This window comes from Notamacropus eugenii, chromosome 3 (genome assembly GCF_028372415.1).
Source record: "Notamacropus eugenii isolate mMacEug1 chromosome 3, mMacEug1.pri_v2, whole genome shotgun sequence".
NCBI classification, from domain to species: Eukaryota; Metazoa; Chordata; class Mammalia; order Diprotodontia; family Macropodidae; genus Notamacropus; species Notamacropus eugenii.
Window position 1 is genome coordinate 34,695,358 of NC_092874.1, and position 25,540 is coordinate 34,720,897.

General features: G+C 36.6%; 1 protein-coding gene across 1 annotated transcript in view; it reads right to left on the reverse strand.

Annotated features, from left to right (window-relative positions):
- KCNH8 (potassium voltage-gated channel subfamily H member 8) overlaps nucleotides 1–25,540 on the reverse strand; it is a 391,062-nt gene that overhangs the window by 223,190 nt on the left and 142,332 nt on the right. The gene's annotated exons all lie outside the window — the stretch shown is intronic.

The window sequence follows — 25,540 nt, forward strand, 5'->3', positions numbered from 1 at the left end:
TGGTGGTCCAGAGTATTGAGCACTTACGAATATGTCCCTGGTGACAAAAGAAATGGTTTTCATGTCCTGTTCCTTCAGGTCTCTACTAGATCTTCAACTGATTCCTATTTTAGTCTTTTAATTGATAATTTCAAAGTTGCCCCACAAAATGGTAGTCACTGAAAAATCTTAAAAATCAGTTAGTCTAAGATTCTGAGTTAATTTTACCTATAACAAATGACTGGGTCAGATACTCGGCTAAGTCCTCATCACTTCTTTGCTTCCACTCCATGCTTACTTTATTATTATTTCACACAACGACTATTTCAAGCCAGGCCTTCCCTTCAGTCTCCACTCATAGTATTGTGGCTCTCCTTTAAAGAAGATGACTATTTACCACTTTCCAGAGAATAGGGCCATTCAATGGGACCCCACCGCGACTTTCCTGCTGACCTCCTCAACTCCTAAGTAAGCTGCTAAGCTCTTAGATTTGGAGCTAGAAGTAGGACTTGCTTAATCCATCCCTTCTCATCTTAAAGATGAAGAAACTGAAGCCCAAATAGTTTAATTTTCCCAAGGTTATGTAGGTAAAGAAGAAATAGACTGCCATTTGAACCCAGGTCCTTTACTTTCCAACCCATTATTCCTCTTGTTACATCACCTGGGATACTGTGTCACAGTCCTGACTGAAGGTGGCATTTCCTTGATAAGAGAGCAAACAACTGGGCACCACAGAAGGCTCATCTCACTGTCTTGAGTCAGCAGATGAGCACCAGCTGCCACCTGCTGGATATAGGTGCTGAGCCCTAAGTTATCAGCTCTTATCTTCTCTAAGAGACTGAGCAGAGTCTCATCCTGCCAAGGGAACTCTGTTCCTTTGGCACCATTGGGAACAGATATGAAAAAAAGATCACTTCAGGGATTCCAGCCGTGGTTTATCTACAGGGACACAATTTCTGGGAGGATCAGCACCATGGACAAGGAGGGGGACAGATGCCTAGGGGGCACTTTCCTATCCTCTCAAGGAACCCTGTATACTCAGGGACATTATAAACATATATAAACATTATAAACTAATGTCCCATATCTAAAATTCCCTCCCTCTTTATCTCATGAAATCCCTAGTTTCCTCACAAATTCTCTGGTCAAGGGAGAATAATATATTATAAAATATATATTTTATTATTGATTTCTTGATTTCTGTACTCTCCAATTTTCAGTGCTTTTCCCTAGCCTTCTTACTCTGTCCTTACTTTTTGAGGAGTTTTTAACTTCAAGTCTATGAACTTTTTTTTTCAAATTAACTGTATTATAATATATTTAATTCCCTCCACAATGTTACGTGTTAAAAAATACTATTGTGAGAAGACTTTACTAGGTTATGCCAAAGGGGTCCATGATGCAGAAAAGGCTAATAATCCCACTTTGGATATTATTCATATTTATCTGCACATATTTATATGTGTACATACGTGTATGTAGATGCACAACATATGATAGATACATATTTACATATACATATATATGTTATTTCCATACTCCCCCCACCACCACCAACTTATAGAATATATGCTCCTTGAGAGTAGTGCCTTTTTTCATTTTTGCTTTTGTGACATTGTGCCTAGCATAGAATCTGGCACATAGTAGGTGCTTAAGAAATGCTTGTTGAATTGGGAGAAGTTGGACTAAGTGACTTTAAGGTGCTTTTCATCTCTCAGGATCCTCAAACTTACATTAGGGTGAAAGGTTAGAAGAGACAGAGACTGGACTACTAGTCATTTCCAAAAGCCCAGAAAAAAGTTAGCAAACTTGGCTGGGTTATGATCATTTGGTGCTAGAACTGATCATTTTTTTTTCTACTAAATTTTCTTTTTTTTTCTAATAAATATTTTGCAAGAAAATCTTTGGGTTTAGTTATGCTTTACACAGTAAATCATTTCATAAAATTATTTCATATTTATTTTGCTATTTCATACGGGAAACTAGTTCATATTTCACAATAATTTTTATTACATTGTAATAATCACCCCATTAGGCTGTGATTGTCATTACTGCCCCATTTGAAGTCAAGAAAAAATCTCCTATTTCAAGTCTGGATCCCTATGCACATTCCCAAAGATGTTTCTGATATTGCTCTCTCTAATCTCCTGCAGACGTGCTAACTTGTCTCCTAGTCAGAATTGGATTGTTTTGCTAGAGCAGAGATGATAAGATTCTCATTTTATGAAAATCCATAAATAACTCCCAAAGAAAATTCTCTTTGTCTTGCAGTTTCATCATATTTCACCCATGAGTCTTAGATAATTCACAGCAGAACAGGAAGATAATGTGTAAGAGAATAAAAGACCTTTTGGAGTTTGATGGGACCTCAGAGAGCATCAAAACTCAACCTCCTTATTTCACAGCCCTGGAAGAACTAAGGGGCAGGGAGTATAAGCAATTGAAAATCTGAGCTTTGCCACTTACTACCCATGATCACATAGCTAGTGAATGCCAGGATCATTGGAATTGAAGTCAGAGGAAATGGGCTCAACTCCAGGGTTAATTTTTCTTTGGGAAAATTACTTGACCTATCTAGGTCAGTTTCCTCAACTGTAAAATGAGAGGGTTGGACCAGATCTGCAAGGATTCTTCTATCTTAAAGTCAATGATCTTGTTACTGGGTGGTCTCTCAGGTCCCTTTCAGCCCCCAAATCTATGATCCTATGAACAAATGACATGCCATTTTCAAGACCATACAAATAGAAGGTATTAGACTTCAGATTTGAACCTCTATCATGTGGTTGTTAGGGTACTTAAAACTTAAAAGAGAGGGGAAACCCTCAAATGCCTCTTATTCAAAATAGCATTAGTCCAGCGATCTCATGCCCCTTAACAAATCAGTTAATAAAGGCATGCTATTAAATGATCATGAGTCGTTTGTTTATCATTAGTCAAAGAACATTTATTAAGTACTCACTAGGTGTCAGGCACTGTGCTAAGTACTGAGGATGCAAAGAAAAGTAAAAAAAAAAAAGTTCCTTTTCTCAAGGAATTCACATTCTAATGGCAGAGAACCCATGCCAATAGCTAGGTATTTACACAAAATATATGAAGTTAACAGAAGGCAATCTAGAGGGGAAGGTGGGGGTGGGGGAGGAGACAGCTCCCCTACAGAAGATGGAATTTTAGCTGAGTTTTAAAGGAAGCTAGGAAGCAGAGATGAAGTGGGAAAGCATTCTAGATATGGGGGGAGAACCAGGACAAAGACACTGAGCCAGGAGATAATGTCTGGGTTACTTGTTAGGTAGAAAAAAGAAAAGTAATAAAGCCAACAGAAGTCACCTTGGCCAGTCCCAGAGGGCTATAAAGAGAGGGAGAATTCAGAGTAGAGATGAAGACAGAGCCTATTTCTCAGGGAGGGCCAGCTGTTTAATTAGAACATTGTGATATAGGCAAACACATGGTCCGTATCCAAACACTATTCATCTACAGCTGAGCCAGGAATTAAATCTTTAGGAGGCACCACAGAAGCAACTTTGGTGTCTCTTAATTTGTTTTTAAATAGGGCAGATCTGTAGTTTTGCAGCCTGATGGCTTAAATACAAACACACACACATATGCACACACATATGCATGCATGCATGGGCACGCACACACATTCTCTCTCTCTCTCTCTCTCTCTCTCTCTCTCTCTCTTCCCCTCCCTCCTTCTTTCCTTCCCTTCCTCTTTCCCTCCCTTATCCTGTTCATGAACTTCCTTCAGAAAATGCTAAGAAAGAAGCATTGCTCAGTCCCTCAGGATAGTTGATTTTAAAGAAAAGCAGTGAAGGAAGGCAAAGACCCCTTGGAATTCCCTTGGAGTGCTGCATTATCATGGTTCTCCCTGTTTTAGCTACAGAAAAGATCCAGGTGTTTGAGTCAATTCAAATTAATTTTAATTAAGGCCTGCTGTAAGCAGTAGCACCCAGATGGGCTCCAGGTGAAATGCAAAATTTAGAACAGATACAGGGTTCCTGTTCTGTTCAGTTGTTTTTCCATTGAGTCTGACTCTTCATGACCCCATTTGGGGTTTTCTTGGCAGAGACACTAGAGTGTTTTGCCACTTCTTTTCCTTAGCTCATTTTGTAGATAAGGAAATGGAGGCAAATCAGGTTAAGTGACTTGCCCAGTGTCACACAGGTAGTAAGTATCTGAGGCTAAATTTGAACTCAGGAAGATGATTTTTTGTGACTCCAAGCCTGGTGCTCTATCCACTGTGCCACTTAGCTACCCTTGTTAGAATAAGGAGACTGGACTTGTTTTTCAGTTGTGTCCAACTCTTTGTGACCCCCATTTGGGGTTATCTTGGCAAAGATACTAGATTGGCTTGTCATTTCTTTCTCTAGCTCATTTTACAGAAGTGGACACTGAGGCAAACAGGTCACAGTGCTACTAAGTGTCTGAGGCCAGATTTGAACTTCGGTCAAGGCTAGTACTCTTCTCACTATACCACCTTGCTGTCCCAGAATCCCTACCCTCATGGTATTTAAAGTCTAGAATCACAGATTTCTAGTTCAAAGGAAATTTGAAGTCCTTTAGTTAATATGCTCCATGACATACAGAGGCTTACTCAGTCTCACACAGCCAGGAAGTATCTAAGGGCAGATTTGAAGTCAGATCTTTCTGTCTCCAGGCTCAGATCTCTATCTACTATGTCACCTAGCAGACCACTTAGATTAGATAAAGAATTTATTAAGCTCTTACTATGTGCCAGACACTGTTCTAAATGCTGGCAAAGCAAATTAAAAGAAGTCCTCAAGAAATTTGCCTGGGGAAGACAAAGCATTAAAAGGAGTTTGCTGGGAGGTCTCTGACTGGGAACAAGGTAGAAAAGTCTTTGAGAGTCTCAGGGGCTGGTTCTGGTTAGAAGTGAGCATGGCTGGCATGGCTACTTCCTTAAGGTTCCAGGAAGGAACCAACTGGAGAAGGCTGCAGGGGTGCAGCATTGCCAGTGAGAATGCTGGGGCAAGGTAGAAAAGGAAGCCCTGGGAACTGGGTTTTGAGCTGATTTGGGACCCAGTAACATAAACATTTCAACTTCCAATTAAAGTATAAACTTCTTGAGGTTAGACTGTATTTTCCATTATATTTCTAGCATTAGTTCAGTATTTTAAACTTCATGAGTGCTCATTTTAAAAAATAGAAATGGATTGAATGAGCCATTTGCCTATAGCTTCCTTCTTAGTGGATCAACAAATAGGCCCATGCAGGGCCCTGAGGGTCTCAGATGCATTTATTATTTTAGGAAACATCCGAAGGGCCTTTGACAAACTTTTGGCAAAGAGAGAAACTCCATCTTTATTTTAAGAAGTCAAGCCCAGGAAATACATAATTTTACTTAATGATTCCAACAGAGATGAGCTGAAATGTTTATAAAATGTTTATAAAAAAATTGCTTTTTGTGAGACAAGGAATACTTTGCTATTATCTTGGTCTTGACAAGACAGAATCCAGATTGGCATTTGCCGCTACTTAGAAGTTTGGTTTCTAACCCTGTTTTCCAGCCTCCTCTGGACACACCATCTTTTTATTTTATTTTATTTTTTTCTGGATAGTGACTCTGTGCCTAGGAGACAAATATGACTTTTATTAGCCTAGCCTCGGGTTCTCCATTCCATTTTGCAACAGTTGACTTGAAATCTTCTAAGTCCCTGTTCTCGATATCTTGTGCCTTCTGAAAATGAAGCATCCCATTACCAATGGTCTACCTGACAAAAAATGGGAAGCAGTGGAAACTCAGATGGACTTTCCCCACATTACAAGGAAAACTTTTATGCTAGGTTGATAAACTGGGGGAAAAATACACAACTTTTTGCATCTGAATGAATTTTTATTTAGGTCTATTTTTCATTATCATGATTAGGCAGCAAAGTGGCACAAGTGAAGGCTGGCACTAGAATCCTGCCTCAGATATTACTAGCAGTATGACCCTGGGCAAGTCACTTATTCAGTCTGCCTCAGTTTCCTCATTTGTAAAATAGAAATAATAACAGTACCTACTATTCTAAGTATTAAATGAGATAATATTTGTAAAGTACTTTATAAATGTTAAAATGCTATATAAATGGTAGCTGCATTCTTATTATATTAAATGATCTTATTTTCACATTCTAACTGAGGAAGACAATACCTTAAAAAGAACTGAAGGACGGATAGGAGTTAGCTGAATAGGGGTAAGGTGGGAACATAGGTTAGAGAACCAAGAGCTGAGCCAGGTAGTAAATAAGAACGATCAATATGAGCATTTCCTCCCCCTTCCTTTGTAGTTCTGCTTTATGTGTCTCATCCCCGTTAGAAGGTCCTAGAGGGCAGGGGTTAACTTGTTTGCTTGTATTTCTATGCTAAGTGCTTACCACAGTTTCTGGTACATAGTAAGTGCCCAATAAATGCTTGATCGTTTATCTATCACACACTGATTGTGGGATTCTGTCATAATGTATGTTTTCTGAGACATCATGATATTTTCATTACAATCACTTTAAAATAATATCACTTATCTCACATACTGGAATGCATCTCTCCACCTTTTTAATTATTTTAATCACTGGTTATGATGTTTCTAATAAATAATCAAATAAGTCAAATATATTCTGCTCAAACAGTTATTCCAACAGGGATACTTGAGTTTCATTCCCACTTACATGCAAAGGTACAAACTAGATAGCTTCTCAAAGTCCTTTCTGGCATCATCATTACCTTCAAATCTTGATTCAGAGTTAATGGAAAACCTTTTAACAAATGAGAAATTCAGAGACTGATGAGTCTTTCAAATACAACATGAGATGAAAGTACTCCCTGTAGTTGAATATATTGACTATGTTTTTATAAGCACTGTTAAATGTGTCTTGTCTATAGGCTACATTTTCATGGCCTTCTGATCAGTTCTTAATTCTCCTCTCCCTTAAAACAAAAGAAATAAAAGCCAACCTGCTTCTTCTCCTTTCAAAGGAAAAAAAAATCCTTAGAGTCTCTACTTTAGCCAATGCTAAGTCAATCAGAAATATTTTCTTTAGACCTAGTTTTTCTTCAGCATTCTTCTTTCTTTAGGGCAATACATTGGATAACCCCTCTGTATTCTTTCTAACTCGTTTTGCCAACTTCACAGTATGTCTTTTAGCTGTTGACCTTGGTTTTTATTTCATTTAAATAATTCCACCTCAATTTCTTCAGTTTTCACCAGATTTCTTTATAACCATAAACCTTTAGAGACTCAAAACAGACAGTGAACTTTCTTTTCAAAGGAAAAAAGTAATAATCTTTTCTACATTTATTGTGGTATCCCTTGTGATCAAGAGGCCTCCAGCTTTCTGCTTGCTATGTGGTCTTTACTACCCTTCTTTAAAGTATCAAATTCAATATATTCCTTTGACACAAGTTATTTATTAACCAAACATAGAAATTCTATATTTTCTTACTTTCAGGGTAAGGAGTTGATAAGAAAATGTGAAGAGGAACAAATTGCCAAATGACTCTTTATCCAAATAAAGATAAAATTTATATATGGATCATAAAATCATCCTTTTATCTAATTTATGTTCTTTTAAAATTCTTTTTCTGTACCTCTGTCCCAATGGTTGCTAAGCTTGTTAAGTTTGTCTGCAGATACCATATGATTTCTTTTTTAAATTTATTGACATTAAATAGATGTGACTAGAAAAGGAAGCAGGCTGGTCATATAGTCAAGTCAAATCAAGAGCCAAGTATTAAGGATCTACTGTGCACCAGGTCCTGTGTTAAGTGCTGGGAATACAAACACTAGCAGGGAGTCAATTCCTGCTCTCATGGGAGTCTGAGTTGGATATGAACCACAGATAGGAAGGAAGACTGAAAGGAAGTGACTTCTAGAGAGATCTGATCAATCAAATGAAGGGACCACAGGAGCAGAGCTACTTCCAGTGTAAGAAAGCTGCTGTGGTATGGTAAAGAAACTCCAGAGATTTGGTAGTGGATTCCAGAGTGCAATGAAGAGAAAGCAAAAATAATATTTGGAAAATCTCCATTCTGGATCAATGCTCATGCAATTTTTTAAAAAAAATAAATGTCTATTCGCATCTCTTATTTTTATATCACCAACTTTTTCTAGTGTATTTTCCCTTTCTTCCTCACCACACCCTCCCTCTCAGAGAGCCATTTCTTTTAGTAAAGTGTAATGAGAGCTGCCATTCCATGGAGCATATTTTGAAGTTTTATTCTAGGGGATGACATAGGAACTTTGGGATCTGCCTCTAGAAATATGTGATTCAGGGCTAAAGGTCTTGCACTTTGATGCAAAGAGTCTCCTTATTGGCTGCAGAGCCAGAAAAGCTATTGGCGCCATGGATGTTTGAAAGGGAATGACCCTATCCTCAGTAAATAGTTTCTTCCTTTCTTGCAGGGCTGTTTTGAGCTGCTATCTTAGAGAAGGTGAGAAAAGAGATGTCTTGGTCTATTCATCACCCTAACCTCTATGTAGCCATGAGCTCATGGCATCTAATGTGCCTGTCTTGCTCTGATTACCTTGTGCTTGGGTTTGGGCTTTTTTCTTTTTCTGTTTGCTCCTTTCTGATCTTAGGTAATTGATTGTATCAAGATGGAAGTGACTAGATTTGGAGATAATTTTCTGAGTTTGAGATATTCAGACATTCCAGGCTCAATCCTCTTTTTCATGGCAATCCTCTTCAATAAAGAGATTTCTAATATCAGCCAGTACCACTAATTGAATACAGAATCCCTAGATCTCTCAAACTCATGAGTTCTTTTCTGGGTTTGATTCATCTCCATAATAGGGAAAAGACTAATGAATCCATTCATGATGCAATTCCCCTTATGGAAGAAGCTGGGGGGCAGGGCAGGCTATTTTCAGAATTGTTGCAATTACATGTAATTGAAGTACTTTGGGGAGACTTTGGAGCATGCATCGACATACAATTACTGGTTATCGTGTGCAAACCAAGTGATAGACAGCAGCATCTTCAGCTGCATTGGTGTAGCCAGAACTGAGGTGTTTTCAGAAAGACCCCATTTGACCTACTCCTCTCTGTTCTTTTTCTTTGATTTATTTTCTTCAGCTGAGTTCTTCTTGGATGATGGTATTTTGTGAGAGACAATGGCTTAATGAGAGAGGTCTCTGGTTTTCTCCCTATCCATGGACGATATATGGCCATGTGAATATAGGTGTCTGCTTCAGAACTTATTCTTTGATGCATAGGAAGCCAGTAGTAGAACAATCTCATCCATGGTGGATTTGATAGCTAGTATTGGCACTCAGCAGAGAGGGAGTAGTTGGCCTTCTGGATCTAGTCCAGCAGTACGTGAGGCCAGGATTCCTCTAGCAGGGATGCCTCATTTGTCTGTGAACTTGGTAAAATCAATCATATCTAGACAAAGTACACTCTCCCTAGAAGCCTAGGGGGTATATGGGAGAATGTGCTCTCAAGTTATTCAGGAGAAATGCTTGTACTTCTTTTTCTGTCATATCTTCAAAGTGAATATCCATTTGTAAAATTTATGTTAATTGGTTATGTGGAACTTGGACCTAGTCACAGGTCACTAACAGGTGAGGGATATCCAGGCTATTTCAGAATAGATAACTCTTTTGTGTAATTCTTAGAAAATAAGGCAAAAAATGCAGTACAAACCCGCATTCAGAAGTTGGAAAAGGGGATAGTCAGTGTGCACTGGAAAATGATTAACAACTGGCTCTCTGGAAAAAAATAGCTCTGGACCTGGAACCAGGAAAATTTATCTTCCTGAGTTCAAGTCTGGCCTCAGACACTTGCTAGTAATGTGATCCTGGGCAAGTCACTTAAGCCTGTTTGCCTCAATTTTCATAGCTGTAAAATGAGCTAGAGAAGGGAATGGGAAACCAGTTCAGTATCTTTGCCAAGAAAACCCCAAATGGGGTCACAGAGAGTTGGATACAACTAAAATAACTCAATGATGACAACAACATTTCTACAATTAATGTGTATTATTAGTATTTCATCCATAACTTTCATAAGTCTAGGCAATCAATAAAATGATAAAACAAATCCTGATTTATATCATTTGCCAGTTTCTGAGATGTAAATGGTCACAGTGAAAATTCAATAATCAACTGTCATGAGCTCTTTGAGTTGACTTGAGCACACCATTGGAGAGCACGATCCATTTGCCTCTCTGGAAGAGTTTCAAAACAGTTGTGACATGATTTCCAGCAGGATGGAGAATAGATTGATTCACCAGCTTCTCTGTCTCCACATCTAATAAGGGGACTCTTCATCATCTCAAGTACAAACCGTTTAGCCCTTGAATTATGCATTGTGGGAAGCAGGCTCTGAAGCTCTCTTAAGTGGTCACCTAAAATTGGGAATGGCAATTCTAGGTATTCATTGGAAAGGCATTAGTAACAAAAAACAACAAAAGAAACAAACAAACAAACAAAAGAAAACCAAGAACAAGAAAGGAAGTGAAAAGTAGTAGAACTGAAAAACAGTTTGAAAAATTCTAATGTTGTACGAAGCCTTCTACACCCATAGTCTCCCACCTCTGCAAGGGGAGGCTGAGAATGGCATATGATCTACTCTTTTAATTTTTTCATTGTATAATCTTTAATATCCAGGTCACATATCTATTCTGAATTTATGTTGTTGAATATGGTGCAAGATATCAGTTTACACATAATTTCCTTAAGACACTTTTCAATTTACCCAAACAATTCTTGTCAGGTAGGTATTTCTTTCCTAAGTGATTTATGTTTTGGGAATTGCCAAACACTGAATAATTGAGTTTAATTATTTTTGATTCTTCTTTGCGGAGTCTGTTTAGTTGACGTATTTTATTTAAAAAATTAACTATTAATAAATTGTTTTGATGAATACTGCTTTAAAATATAACTTCAAATCTAGAAGTGTTATTCCCCTTTATTCTGATCTTTTTTGAAAAAAAATATTTTCCTTGATAGTCTGGCTCCTTTGACCTTTTTATCATTGTGACTACATAGGTATTGGATGTGTTTTCACAGATTGACTTCCAGATATTTTATGCCTTTGTGAGTTATATTGGAAAGGTGCTGCCTTTTCTATTTTTCCTTGTTTCATTTTTTTTTCTTTCTGAACAGAAATGCTATTGATTTTTTTGAGATTATATTGTAGCCTAGAACTTCACTGACACAATTGTCTCAATTAGTTTTGGGGTTTTTTGTTGATTCCCTAGGACTTCTAACCAGATCACCATACCATGCACAAACAGATTTTTTTTTTCTCTTTGATTTTCATACTACCTGCCTCCTTCCTAGAACTATGTGAAATAACAACTGGGTAAGAGAGCATCTTTGCTTTGCTATTGTACTTATTGGGAAAGCTTTTCATTGCATATAAAGCTATCTTTGGTTTTCAGATAGATACTTTTTTTAAAAACCCTAAATACATGTGGTTTTAGAAGCTGATGTTTTTAATATGATTAATTATAGCAATTATTTTCTTAAAGTTGAATTATTCTTCCCCTCTTTGTATAAATCAAATGATTATACTAAATGATTTTGGGGACAAATTGCTATAATCTTTTAACCAGCAGATTGTATCAAATTTTTGAACAGATAATAGTGATAATTAATAAGCTGTTTTCTTCCCTCCTTTATACTTTGCTAGTATAGGGATTAGAGCTATACTTGTCTCACAAAAGGAATTCAGTAGAATATTTTCTTTCCTAATTTGGAGGATTTGTTTGTCTAGTATCAGTAATAATTGCTCTTTAAAAGTCTGATATTCTGAAAATTCATCTGGTTCAGGTTTTTAAAAAATTTCCTTTAGGATTACTGTGATACCATTCTAAGATTAGATCATTTAGGATATATATATTAAGTTAGGCATTTTGCTGATCATTCTTTATTTTTTGAATTGTCAGCTTTGTTGGCAAATGTCTAATAATTATTTTCATTTTTTATGGCTTTCTTGTGATTTTACCTTGTTATTTTCTAATTTGTTAGTTTGATTTTCCTCTGGCTAAAATTATGAATTTTGCTATTGCTCCAATGAACCAGGATTTACACTTTTATAGTTTTTTTTTGTTTTCCAATGAAACTATTTCTCCTCTAATTTTCAATATTTCTTTTTTGTACTTATTTTTAATGGCATATTCAGTTTATTAATTCTTCCCTTTTTTCCTTCTCTATTAAGTTTCTATCTTAGGGATTTTTTTCCTGCTTTAGCTGCATCCAAAATTTTTGGTTTTATGGTTATCTTTGTCTTTCATATATCTTTCCCCACTTTTTGACTCACTCATAATTTGGATGTGGTGATTGTCTCCTTTTTTAAATCTGTGCTTTCTGCTTCTGCTCCCTCAGTTTATTATCATTTTAATGTTCTTTGATTTGTAAAGGATTTGATTGATATTTCTGCTTTTTACATTTATTTCCAAATCATCTTTATTTTATTACATTGTTTTTGTAAAGTGTCATATGCTTTTGTGAACATGTATATTCTTCAATGGTCTCATCCTAAAGGCAGCATAAATCATTTACCTCTAATTTCTTCAACAGTGTCATAAATTTACTATTTTTTCCTTGCTATGAATCTAAGAGACTCTACAATGTTTCAGGGTTTCATCTAATCGGTACAATGTCATACTGAAATATAAGTATCTGGAGGTTTTCACCATCCATAAGGAATCTCTTTTCAACTTTGATCTATATTCGATGTCCTCCTAGACAATGACTAAAACTTTTGGTTAACATGTTTCATCATGAATCTATTTCAGCAATCTCAAACTTCTCAAAAACTGAAGGACAGTCACTTTAATATGAATAGTCTACCAATGCTGCTCTGTGATAGTGAGCATAAATATAATGATACGTGAAGACTTGAAAATGAAAGCAATGGAGAGCTAAATGGTGGTTGTGAATGGCTGCAACCCATAGCAGAACTTCAAAAAACTGGATTCAAATGTGTCATCAGGAAAATGTATCACTGTAAAGAAATAGACTTCTCATTTGATAGTTGATAAGACCGGTTAGCCTAAGTGTTGTACTAGTGTTCCCATGATGTTTAGAGAAAGTGAGGATAGCCCTTGGTGTATTGGATGAATCTCTGATGACAAGCTTATGATAGGACATGGACAAGAGTTACATAGGATAGGATGGACAGGTTTGGATGAGTTGTTGAATTGTTCTAGGGAATATCCAAACTAAGGAGACCATAGATCAATTTCAGTGTTGGAGTATGTTACCAGTGACTCACACACTTAATTTATAGCTATGCTGTAACGACTTTTGCTACATTTTGACTTCTGTAACTCATCGTTGTAATTTCACCTTCTTTTCAGTCATACTTCCTATCTTTCTTAATGATCACATTACTTCATATCCCTTTCTTATATATCTTAAACTTTCCAGTGTCTGATCTCAAACCAAGACATAACTGCCAAGGGCTTAATTTCCCATTTCACTGAGTTGGACATAATGGCATGATATGTGGGGAGACCTTTTGCTCCAGTTTCCACTGAAAGGCCAGCTTCCTCATTTATATTGATGAGTAGGAAAATTGTAAAACTTCTGTATCTGATGGTCTTATCACCTTTATCTACAAGTCTGGTAAAGTATCCACTTATGTTATTTCTTCATTTGTTATCCAGATGGGCTCCTCTTTCCTCCCCCAACACTTTTACTTATTGCTTGATCAGATTTTATGTCTGTAGTCACTCTTCTATCAAATCTCCTCTTATGACTAACATAATTAAATTGTTGCTAGATTTTCTTAGCTCAAAAACCTTTATATGTGTATCCTTTCTCTAAGCCCTTCATAGTCATTTTTTTCATATTCAGTAAAGAATATTTCATCTCCATTTATATTTATAATAATACTCATCAAATTCCATATATACTGCTCGAACCAACTTGGCTATTAAGACAATTTCCTAATAGTATTATTAAAGAAATTGCCCTTCAGTGGTGTTTGACCAGTCAATGCTTCTAGCTAACCCAGTATCAAAAGTAAAGCCTAAACACCCCTTATCTATTTAGGAGAATTTTCCTAATGACATATTGAGGAACTCAGATATTAAAATGGATGGCAGTGATGTGCTTATTCTTTCCAATTATGTAAATCATAATTCATCTATCAATGACTATGATGTGGCTCTTTTCCATAAACTCTCATAAGTGTACCACAGAAGCCTACTCAGAATGCTGAGGGCCTTCTTCAATTTATCTTGCATTGAAAGATAACAGTGGAAAATGCAGTCTGCCTATTGATTTACTGCTCTTGCCATTTGTTTTGACATTAATGATATCATTCACATCAGTTCTTTAATGAATGAATGATATGGATGATGAGCCAGGAAAAATGCTTGAGAAGCAGTGATCACGTGCGTAGGAGAAGAACTGGGAGAAAGTAATTCTAGGAAAACCTAGAGAACAGAAAGTATTCAAGGTGATGAACAATGTTAAATTATGCATCTACAAATTATCAATGTCAAATGCCATGAATTTATGAGGAATGAGAGAAGATAGACACAAACAGGGAATACTATACTCTTCAAAGAATGTTCACAATCCAGAGGCCAATGAAAAGGCACATGGTAGATGTGAGCTGGCTGCATTGCATTCATACTTGTTGTTCATTCATTCAGCTGTGTCTGACTCTTCATGACCCCAACAGACCAGAACACACCAGGCCCTTCAATCTTCCATTATCCCTTGAAGTTTGTCCCTGCTCCCCTAGAACAGAATGAATGTAAATACTAAATAGTAACTGTTTCTCTGTTACCTAGGAAACCTGAGGGTCTTCCTCTCTGAGTCTGATTTGTTTTGCTATTTGTTTTATTAAAAGGAGCCATCCCCTGAGTAACTACTTAAGGAAGGCTATTCACGGAATGGGTGTATCTCACTCAAAGTGAGAATCTGATAAGACCTTAGCCTAAAATGGCCAGGGCCTCGCATTGCATCCTGGGCCATCTCCACTGGTATTGATGAATATCAGGCCACTGGACCCAGATGGCTCTGGAGGAGAAAGTGAGGCTGGTGACCTGCACAGTCCTCCCTCACTCAAATCAAAGTCAACTGCAAGTCAAGTCATTATCTTGATGTCACGGTCCTCTTTGAGAGTGAAGGACAAACACAAAAACCACAACAACCTGAAGTTTGTCCAAGTTCATGTTTGTTGTTTCCATGACACTATCTATCCATCTCATCTGCTTTTTCCTTTTGCTTTCAATCTTTCCCAGTATCCAGGTCTTTCCCACCGAGTCCCATCTTTTTATTATGTGACCAAAGTTTTTAAGGTTCAGCTTTCAGTATTTTATACTTTCAGTGAATAGCCTGAATTAATTTCTTTAAGTATTGACTGATTTGATCTCCTTGCTGTCTAAGGAACTCTGAAAAGTCTTCTCTAGTACTGTAATTCAAAAGCATCAATTGCGTGGCCCTCAACTTTCTTTGTAGCCCAACTCATAGCCCTACGTTGCCATACAAGTTACATTACTACTGGAAAAAAACATAGCTTTGACCATACAGACCTTTGTCAGCAAGGTAATATCTCTGATTTTTAGTATACCATCCAGATTTGCCATAGCTTTCTAAGTGAGCATGAAACAAAAGAAAATATGGCTGTAACTGCCATCTGCAGTGATCTTTGAGCCCAAGAAAATAAAGTCTGACACTGCTTCCATTACAGCTCCCTCTCTTTGCCAGGAAGTGATGGGACCAGCTGCAAAGATTTTAGGTTTTTTTTTATTATGTTAATCTTTAAGCTAGCTTTTACACTCTCCTCTTTCACCCTCACTAAGAAATTACACTCATTACAAATGGAAGATTACTCAACTAAATATTTCTCTTGGTCCAGAACTGGCTTTATATTTTATAAATGGTCCTTTGAGACATGACCACATTTCCTTAGGCAATCTGAATACCTTTCCTGTTAAACATCCCCTCTAGCTCAACCAATGGCTCATTAGTGATATCTAAATTGATTGGTCAAGGCATTTTACACTTACTTGGAATATCTTTGATATGATTCAGTTGAAATGCTTTACCACCTACTAGAGTGAAATTTTGTTACATACTTCATATAGAGTGTGGTAATTTGATTCATTTATTCAACCAACCCCTATCCTCACAATAGTAAAGGATATGATCAAAGAAATAGACGGGAAATTCATTGGCCATGAGGCAATAAGAGATAACCAATGGAGCACCTATATGACCAAAAGTTATATTGATGATATCAAGACAAAGTGAGAAAGACCTTATGAATTGTAGGTGAATTCTCTGCAGCAAACTTATTAGAGGACATGAAAAAGAGTGGCATGAGAAGGGTAGATGTGTGTTATGATTTTTTTTCACTTAATGTAATATACACATGGATGAGATCACAGATAAATTTGAGTAATTGAGAATGAATATGAATCATCTTCTAAGTAATTTGTGCACTAAAAATGGTCCTTAGAAGCAAAAAGACTTCCAAAAGGGTGTATTCCAAGACAGGTAAGAGATCAGATTTCAGTTAAAGTTAAAATTGGCTAGTCAAACTCATACTTGTAACAGACTTTGAAAGTTACGGGGACACTAACACAAATGTTATGTAGCTTTTGTCTTAAGCAAAACAGAAGAAACCAAACAATCTCCTTGAAGCATGAGATCTATTAGCTTAGAATTTTGCTTGAATCATTTGTAAAGGCAGAGATAATCAGTATTCTAGTATATTACTCATCCTTGAGTGGATAGAGCTCCAATATTTAGCATTAAATATGGTAAAAATATATTGGTAGGTCTTCAAGGACATGAGGACATGGGGATAAAGCTGAATTTGATAATGATATTTAGAGGTATGATGAAGCAGTGGAATGGTATCCAAGCCTCCCATTCCTCAAACTTGCAAGTCTCCCTTACCTCCTTACAAGCCAGTTGGAAGATAGATCCAGCACTAAACACCTGATAGATCACACTCTTATATTTACCTAATAATAGCTCAAAAGGGTTATCATTCCACCACCGAGTGGAATATTTCCACATAGAAGCATCAGTGAAAACAATACAAACATCTGACAATAGAGAAACTCTTTGAAATAGACAAGAGAATACTATCTATCTTCATCTCCAAGAAATTTTCACCACAAGGCTTTAAAGTGTCACCATTGTTTTCATTAATGACTTTCATTAACTCCTAAATTCTGGAGTTTAAACAATCTATTTTTTTTTTTTTGCAAATGTAATTAAAGTTTTTTTCTGCTGGAATGACTTGTGTTGTTATTCATATATTTGACAAAGGACACTTGTAAATCATCCATTTAAACCGAAATCTGGGATATCCTACAACAAAAACAAAATCGACTAAACTGGGCTGAATGCCCAGATACTAGTCATGTGCCATTATACTCACGAAGAGTAAATGAAAAAAATCAGCTGATAAGATTCTTGGGGGTGGGATGGAGAAGGGAATGGGAAAACTGAGACATTGAACTGAGTACAGAAGTCTGATGAAAATGTAGAGGGAAACTAGAAGAAATATGACGTATAAGGGGTTCTTTAATGAGGGACTTACTGAGTGTCTCCTACGGGCAAGTTTCTTTGTTCCTCTGAGACTCAGTTTCTTTTTTTGTGAAAAAAGTTAATGGATTAAATATTTCTGGCTCTAGTATGCTATGATTATATGTACAGTTCAGTGGAAAAGCTCTTCTCTGGATTAAAAGGACTAAAGTTCAAATGCTGCCTCTGACAGTCTTATTACTTTTATGCCTTAAGACAATCACTTAATCCCTCTGAGCCTCAATTTCCCCATCTATTAGATAAGGGGGTTAGAATAGTTGGGGGTTAAAATTTCTTCTAGCTACAGATATGCTTTGATTCTATGATCCTATGAGTCTATGAATGTATGTCTTTCTATTTATGTCATCTGTAACTATAAGAAGTATAGTAGAAAATAGATATATAGGATGTCTTTAAGGAGCTCATAATCCAGTTAAAGACATAAGGCAAAAATATGAATAAATAAATAAAATATAATACAAATAGCTGTTCAATATTAAAACTATCACAAGGTCCTATGCATATGATATGTACAATAATATGCTACTACAACTCACATGAGGAAGTGATTACAGTGAATTTGAGCAACTCAGGAAAGCTTTAAACAAGTTCAGTTGGGTCTTGAAGGACGAACGGAATTGGGACAAGCATTGAGGGAGCAAAAGGGCATTCCAGGCATGATGGAAAGAAAAGTATGAAGGAAGTGAAGTACAAAGTCTTTGTAGGATGACAGAGAGAGAGAGAGAGAGAGAGAGAGAGAGAGAGAGAGAGAGAGAGAGAGAGAGAGAAACAACACTGAACTTCCTTGAGCACAACTCCCTCATTTGCCAAAGGATAAAAGAAGTTAAGTGAATTGCTGAAGGAAGTAACAGAGGTTGTATTTTAACCCAAATCCTCAGCTTCTGCATCCAGAGCTGTTCCCAGTATACCATGCTGCTTCTCTGATATACTGAGTAGAGACCAAATGGAGCAGCTCAACAGTACCAAAGGGTTCAGGGAGGAGAATAAGTAGAGATCCAACTGCAAAGGAGCCAGTTTGTGGCTAAACTAGGGATTTTGGACTTTTGCCTATAAACAGTGGGAGGCATGAAGGCTTTTGAGAAAAATGAGCAAAGTGGTATTTTAGGAAGATCACTTTAATAGTGACATATAAGATAGACAGGCACAGGGGATAGAATGCTGGACCTGATGTTGGAAAGACTCATCTTTTTGAGGTCAAATCTGGTCTCAAATACTTATTAGTTATGTGATCACAAACAACTCACTTAACCTTGTTTGCCTCAAATTCTTGTCCATAAAATGAGCTGGAGAAGAAAATGGCAAACCACTCCAGTATGTTTGCCAAGAAAACCCCAAATAATGTCACAAAGAGTTGGATAGTACTGAAACAACTGAAAAACAACAAAAATATATGTTAGATTAGATTAGAGACTCGGAGAATGTCAGAAGTGAAAGGAACCTCAGTATTCACCTTATTGAACCTAAGTGTCCAAATTAGTCCGTCCAGCTTTTACCTGAAGATGTTCAATGACAATGAAGTTAAGTATAAACCAAGGCAGTCCATTCCACTTTTGCATAGCTCCAACTGCTTGTTAAGTTTCCTTTTTGTCAGGTCTAAGTTGACCTTTTACATATTACTCCAAGTTCTCTTCTCTTGGCACAAATATAATAAGTAAAGTCTTTTCCACATAGTAAACATTTCAGTGATTTGAAGAAAGTCATCATGTCCCCCTGAATATTCTCTTTTCCAAGTTAAACTTCCCCAGTTCCTTCAGCTGACTCATATGGCATGGAATCAAGGCTCTTCATAATGGTTGTTCATTGCTGGATACTTTCCAGCTTATCAATCTCCTTTCTAAACACTGGCACTGAGAACGGAACACAATATTCTGGATTAGTCCTTACCAGAGCAGTATACACGAAAACCTCTTCCTTATTCTTGGAACTTAATGCCTCTCTTAAGAACCTAAGATTGTACTAACTTTTTAATTTATAGAAATAAAACCCAAGCATTTCCATAACATATTACAATAAAAAAGTAACACTTGCCATTCCCTTTAAATATACAACAAAATTATCATGCAAATTTTTTCTTTCCCCTTCTCCACCCTAGAGATAGCTACCATTAGACACAAATTGGTATCCATCCATCCATCCATCCATCCATCCATCCATCCATCCATCCATCTACATCTACAGAAATATAGATATAGATAAATATATATGTATATATACATCTACATATAAACATATGTCTGTACAGATATGCATATGTATATATATGTACATATATGTAAATATACACGTGTGTGTGTGTGAAACTTAGCTTCCACATTGCCCTGTGGGTACATATTGAGATTACAATCTACTAAACTCTGAAAATCTTTTCCATACAAAACACTGTCTAATCACACCTTCTGTACTTTTTGCTTGTGAATTCCATTTCTTAAACTTATTGAATTTCATTTCATTAATCAGTTCAGCCCAGTGCTCTAGTCCATCAAGCAAGTATTTTTCTTAGATGCTGACTATCATTCACTGTATTAACTATCCTTTCTAGTTTTGTGCCAATTGTAGATTTCATAGGATGCCATTTGTGTTTTTATCAATGTCTGGAAAAAAATGTTAAAAAGCGTAGGACCAGGCAGTAGATTTCTGGGTCACTCAATGAAACCTCCTTCTAAGTTTACACTGAACCATTAATAACTAATGTTTGAGTCCAGTAACTCTGCATCCATCTAACTGTGCCAGGATCTAGGATCCCTTTCTACCTTTTCCACAATAATTGTAGGAAATACTGAGATAATTCATTAATGATTTGCTAAATCTAAATAAAAAATATATTTACAGTACTGCCCTGAGCTACTGGTTAATTAACTGTCAAGAAAAGAGAAAACGTTAGGCCACTATGGCTTGTTTTTGGTTAACACATTCTAGTTAGTAGTAATAATTATGATGTGGATCACTATGATGATGATAAAATTTATATAATGCCTTAAAATTTGGAAAGCACTTTATAAACACTATCTCATTTTATCCTTACAACAGCACTGGGAAATAAACTCATTTTCCTCATTTTACAGATAAAAAACAACTGAGGCAGCACAATGGAGTGTCTGAGGCTGGATTTAAATTTAGATCTTCCTAACTCCAGACCAGGTGAACTATCCACTGAGACATCTAGTTGCCCCCAGTGCTGTAGAAAGGGAACCCAGTTGGGGGTTACTGTAGCTGTACAGGTATTCCATTCATTTAGCCATGTGTAAATAATTGTGCTGAGCACTAGAAGTGATTCTGAGTTTAGGAGCTGAACCAGAGCGTTCACAGTAGAGATGGGAAAAAATGATGAGAAGCAAGAGGTCTTTTTTAAGAATCAAAAAGATGGAGTGACCGATTGGAAGGGAGGTAAGAAGCAGGATGAGAAAAGAGTCAAAGATTATAGGATTCAAGTTTTGGACCATTTTGAATGGGAGAATGAGGATAAAACAGAATTAATTCAAGAAGGGGAGCTGGATTTCTGTTCTAGGTAAACGAGTTGACTCAGTTTCAGAGCTGATTCAGTTTCAAGTCTGGAGAGTAAGAACAATTTCATGGACTCTGGAGAAGAGGTGTGCAAACTTATCAGTAACATACATCACAAGCTTGACATATCTAATTATCTAATCTTTCATATATTAAAGAATAACTCAGAAAATTTGCTTTCAGAATTATGTGTTGGATCTAAGATAAATTCAAAACAGAGTAAATTGAAAACAGTTGGTGTGAGTTTGAAAGATCAAATAACATCAATTATTTGGGGAAAGTCTGCTTTTCTTTGACAATAACATCTGGGAAAATTGGAAAAGGAGCTCTATGGAAATGAGTTTTAGATCAGCATCTTACACAGTATACCATAATAAGCTCAAAATAGAAATGTGGCCTGTAAATAAATGGTCATAGCACTTTTTTTTTAAATGGAAGAGCTGGAAATGTAAATTGTTCATATGAAATAAAAAAGATGAGCTTACCACAATTGCAGAAAGAAGCAATTATCAGAAATTATTTTGCCCAATGAGATAGCTAGCAACACAGAGGAAATAGATGAGTATTTACAAAAATATAAAATACTCAGACTAACAAAATAAAACACAGGTCATTCAAATAACACAATATTAAAAAAATAATTTGAATAAGTCATAAATAAACTCCCAAAGGGAAAGCAAAACAAAACAAAACTCTAGGACCTAAAGGATTTACAAGTGAATCTATTAAAAATTCAAAGGACAATTAATTCCAATGCTACATAAACTGTTTGAAATAATAAAAAAGGACACATTTCTAATTGCTTCTATTATACAAACATGGCCTTGATGTATCAACCAGGGAGAGACAAAGCAAAGAAAAAAAATATGGAATACAAGGAGGTGCTTTTCAAATTTATGGCTAAGTGAAGAATTGTTCCCCAAGCGAGGAATAAAAGAAATTACAAAAGACGAAAGGGATAATTTTGATTACAGAAAATTTAAAAGCTTTTCATGAACACAGTTAATCAGAAATGGTTAGAAATGGTTGAGAGGCAAATATTTATATCAAACATCACTGAGAAAAAAATCTAATGTCACAGATAAATATCTATATATCTATATATAATATATGTATACATGTACACATAAATGAGTATGTAATACATATGTTTATATATAGATATATTGATTGTGCATGTATACATATATAAATAAATGTACAATTAACATATGACAACAACATTCATTCCTGAATGGGAAAAATGCTCAAAACATCTGAGCAGTTCTCCAAATGGCATGTTAGTGGTGGTAGTTGTGAATAAATGATTTTTTGTTAATGAATAAGCAGCCTTCTTCTTTCTCTTCTGGCTTCATTGCTAGGCTCGAGGTTTCATGGGAACAATCCTCTCTGCTTTAATTATTCTCACCTTATGTTAGATCTAGCACTGCGGATTCATCAAAGTCAGAATAAGGCACATAAACGAATACCTACAAGAATGTGCAAAAGCAGACTTCATCAATCCACAACAGTAAAACACAGAAGCCACTGGACCCCAGAGGGAAGAATTTCAGAGCAATGACAAGATTGAAAATTGCAGCAAAGATATCAGGCTAAACTTCCTAACCATAAGAAATATACAAAAGTTGGACTGGTTGACCTCCATGGAGGTCTTAAGTGAAAGACAGATGGTCATTTGTTGGAGAGGGGACATAATTCACGTGTCAGTCAGATTGGAGGGTTGGTGAAACTCTAAAACTGTGACTGCACAGGATCAGCTTGGTATGGTGACCAGAGAAGATGTCCTAAAGTCAAGAAAATGAATTCAATCTGTAGGCTTTGACAGTTGCTGGCTGTGTGATGCTGGGGGAGGGACAACTTCTCAGTACCTCAGGAAACTCTAAGATCATAAATTCCAGATAAATCATCAGATTCATTCAACAGGATTTTCCTTATCTCATGTTTCCTTAAAGCATTTAGCATTTATATAGAGACTGAAATTTTTCAGTGTGATTACCATTATTATCCCCAGTTTTCAGGTGAGAAAACTGAGTCACAGACATTAAGTGACTTGCCCAGGTTTTCACAGCTTGAAAGTATATGAAGCAGGATTACAAATACTGTCTTCATGCTTCCAAGACTTGTGCTTTATACAGATATTTATCTACCTGTAAAAATCAATGCCCATTGGCACAGTGGATAGAGTGGCAGGTCTGAAATCAGGAGGACTCATCTTCTTGAGTTCAGATCTGGCCTCAGACATTTACTAATTAGCTGTGTGACCCTGGGCAAGCTACTTAACCATGTTTGCCTCAGCTCCTCATCTGTAAAATGAGCTGGAGAAGGAAATGGCAAACCACTCCAGTATCTTTGCCAAGAAAATGCAAATGGGGTCATGAAGAGCCAAGACATGACTGAAATGACTGAACAACACCCAAAACAATTATGAATGTCTGTACAAATGATATCACAAGTACCAGTCCCCATCCATGCCTTCCAAATATAGAAACTCCCAAGCTTTTTCCAAAATGGTTTTACTTTAAAAAAATAAAAGCTACAGGGAAGGTGATTGTACCTTATTAAATAAACTCACTCAATATGTCTGAACCTCTCATTGAAGTCCAATGCTCACAACTCTCTTTAGAAGTGAAAAATAAATATTCTTCCCAGAAGTCAGAGCATATTTCAAAGTTGCTTGTAACCCCCATGTCAAAATCTGTTCATGTAAATAAGCAGCCCTCTTCTGAAGAACATCCCTTTTGGCATATCAGTCGAACCTCACTGGGCTTGCAAATAATGGTTATATTTGCCTTTGGCAGCTCATTCACAAAGCATTCTTCCTGTAAAGCAGGTCAATGATACTACTCTAGCAATCTGTTGATAAAAGAGAGCCCCAGCCTAGTAGATAGTGGGAGAAAATAGGTAGATGCTTTATATGTCTACACTACATATATCTACTGGCTTTCCAAACTCCTCATTTGCAGAAATGAAGGAGGATGGCAGAAAGATAAGCCATTAGACATTTCTAAATCTGTCCTTCCTCATTTTGTCTAAAGAGCTCTTATCTCCTAGGACACATAATGGTTGTTCAATTGCTTTTAATGGGAGCTCGGGGAGTGGAGTGGTGCTCAGTACAACACAATACAGAGTAGATTCCCATCCAATAGAGAGAGTGCTGGATTTGGAGTTGGGGAGCCTTGGTTCAAAGTCCTGATCCTTACTACCTGTATGACCTTGGGAAAATCAATTAACTTTTCTGGGGCTCAGTCAAAAGGAAGTCGAGAAACATTTATGAAGTATCTACTAGGTGCCTGAAACTGTACTAAACCTTGAGGATACAAGGAAAGACAAATGAAACTATTAATCCCTGCTCTGAATTAGCTCACAGTCTAAGGGAAGGCAACATGAAACTAGCATACATAATGAAGATGTATAGAGGATAAATTGGAGGTAATCACAGAACATTAAGGGGGTCTGGGGAAGGCTTCTTACAGAAGATGAGACTTGAAGGAAGCCAGTGAAACCAGGAGGTACAAATGAAGGGGGAGAGAATTCCTGGCATGGAGAACACTGGTAAAAATTCTGGGATCAGGAGATGGGAGTATTTCATGAGAAACAGAAGGACATCAGTGTTATTGGATATCAGATTATGTGCAAAGGAATAAGATCCAAGGAGACTGGAAAGGTAGAAAGTGGTCAACTTATGAAGGGCTTTGTAAGCCAAATACAGAATTTTATAGTTGATCTTGGAGTCAATAGGGCATCCCTAGAGTGTACTGAAATGGGGTGGAAGACAACATGGTTATGCCTTCATTTGAAGATCACTTTGATTTCCTCACATGTAAAATGATGATGAGTGAGTTAGACTAGGTTGCCTTCTAAAATCTCTTCCTGTCCTAAATCTATGAGCATGAGATCCTCAGAAATACACACACCCACACCCACACCCTCACATGTGCCTTTACGAATATTTTCCTAGAATTACTTAAGATTGAGGAAAAACAAAGAAATGCATATGTAGTAACTGAAAGGCTTTTTCTTTTTTTGGAGGATCTTAATAACAGATCTTAATAAGAAAGCATCAATAGACAAACACATTTTAACTAGGGAGAATCAGAGATGAAGAAAGTTGAAGGTTTGATAGGTCAGTAGCTGGCCCATTCAAGGGCCCCTGTGGAAACTCTTCCCTGTCCTAGGGTTTACTCGTATACCTGAAAGGAACACAAACTTTTAGCTTTAGAAAGATGCATCATCAGCATTCTTTTAAAAGGCAGATTTCTTGGCTGGCAGCGAAACTAGTGATCTGCTTACTGAGCTAAAGAAAATGATGACATAAGAGAAAAACCATAAAGCCGTGGACTGAACCTCAGTGAAAACTGTTGAAAGATTTTCCCAGTGGTCCCAAATTATTACAAATACCAATACTGTATCTCCTTCCAATTACCCAATGGTAGAGGAAACAAATCTCCATTACAGTGAATAGGATACCTCCTTGGCCTCTCTTAGACTACAATATCTACTTAAATTGGATCTAGTTGTCTGACAAAATAAAAACAGTTCTCT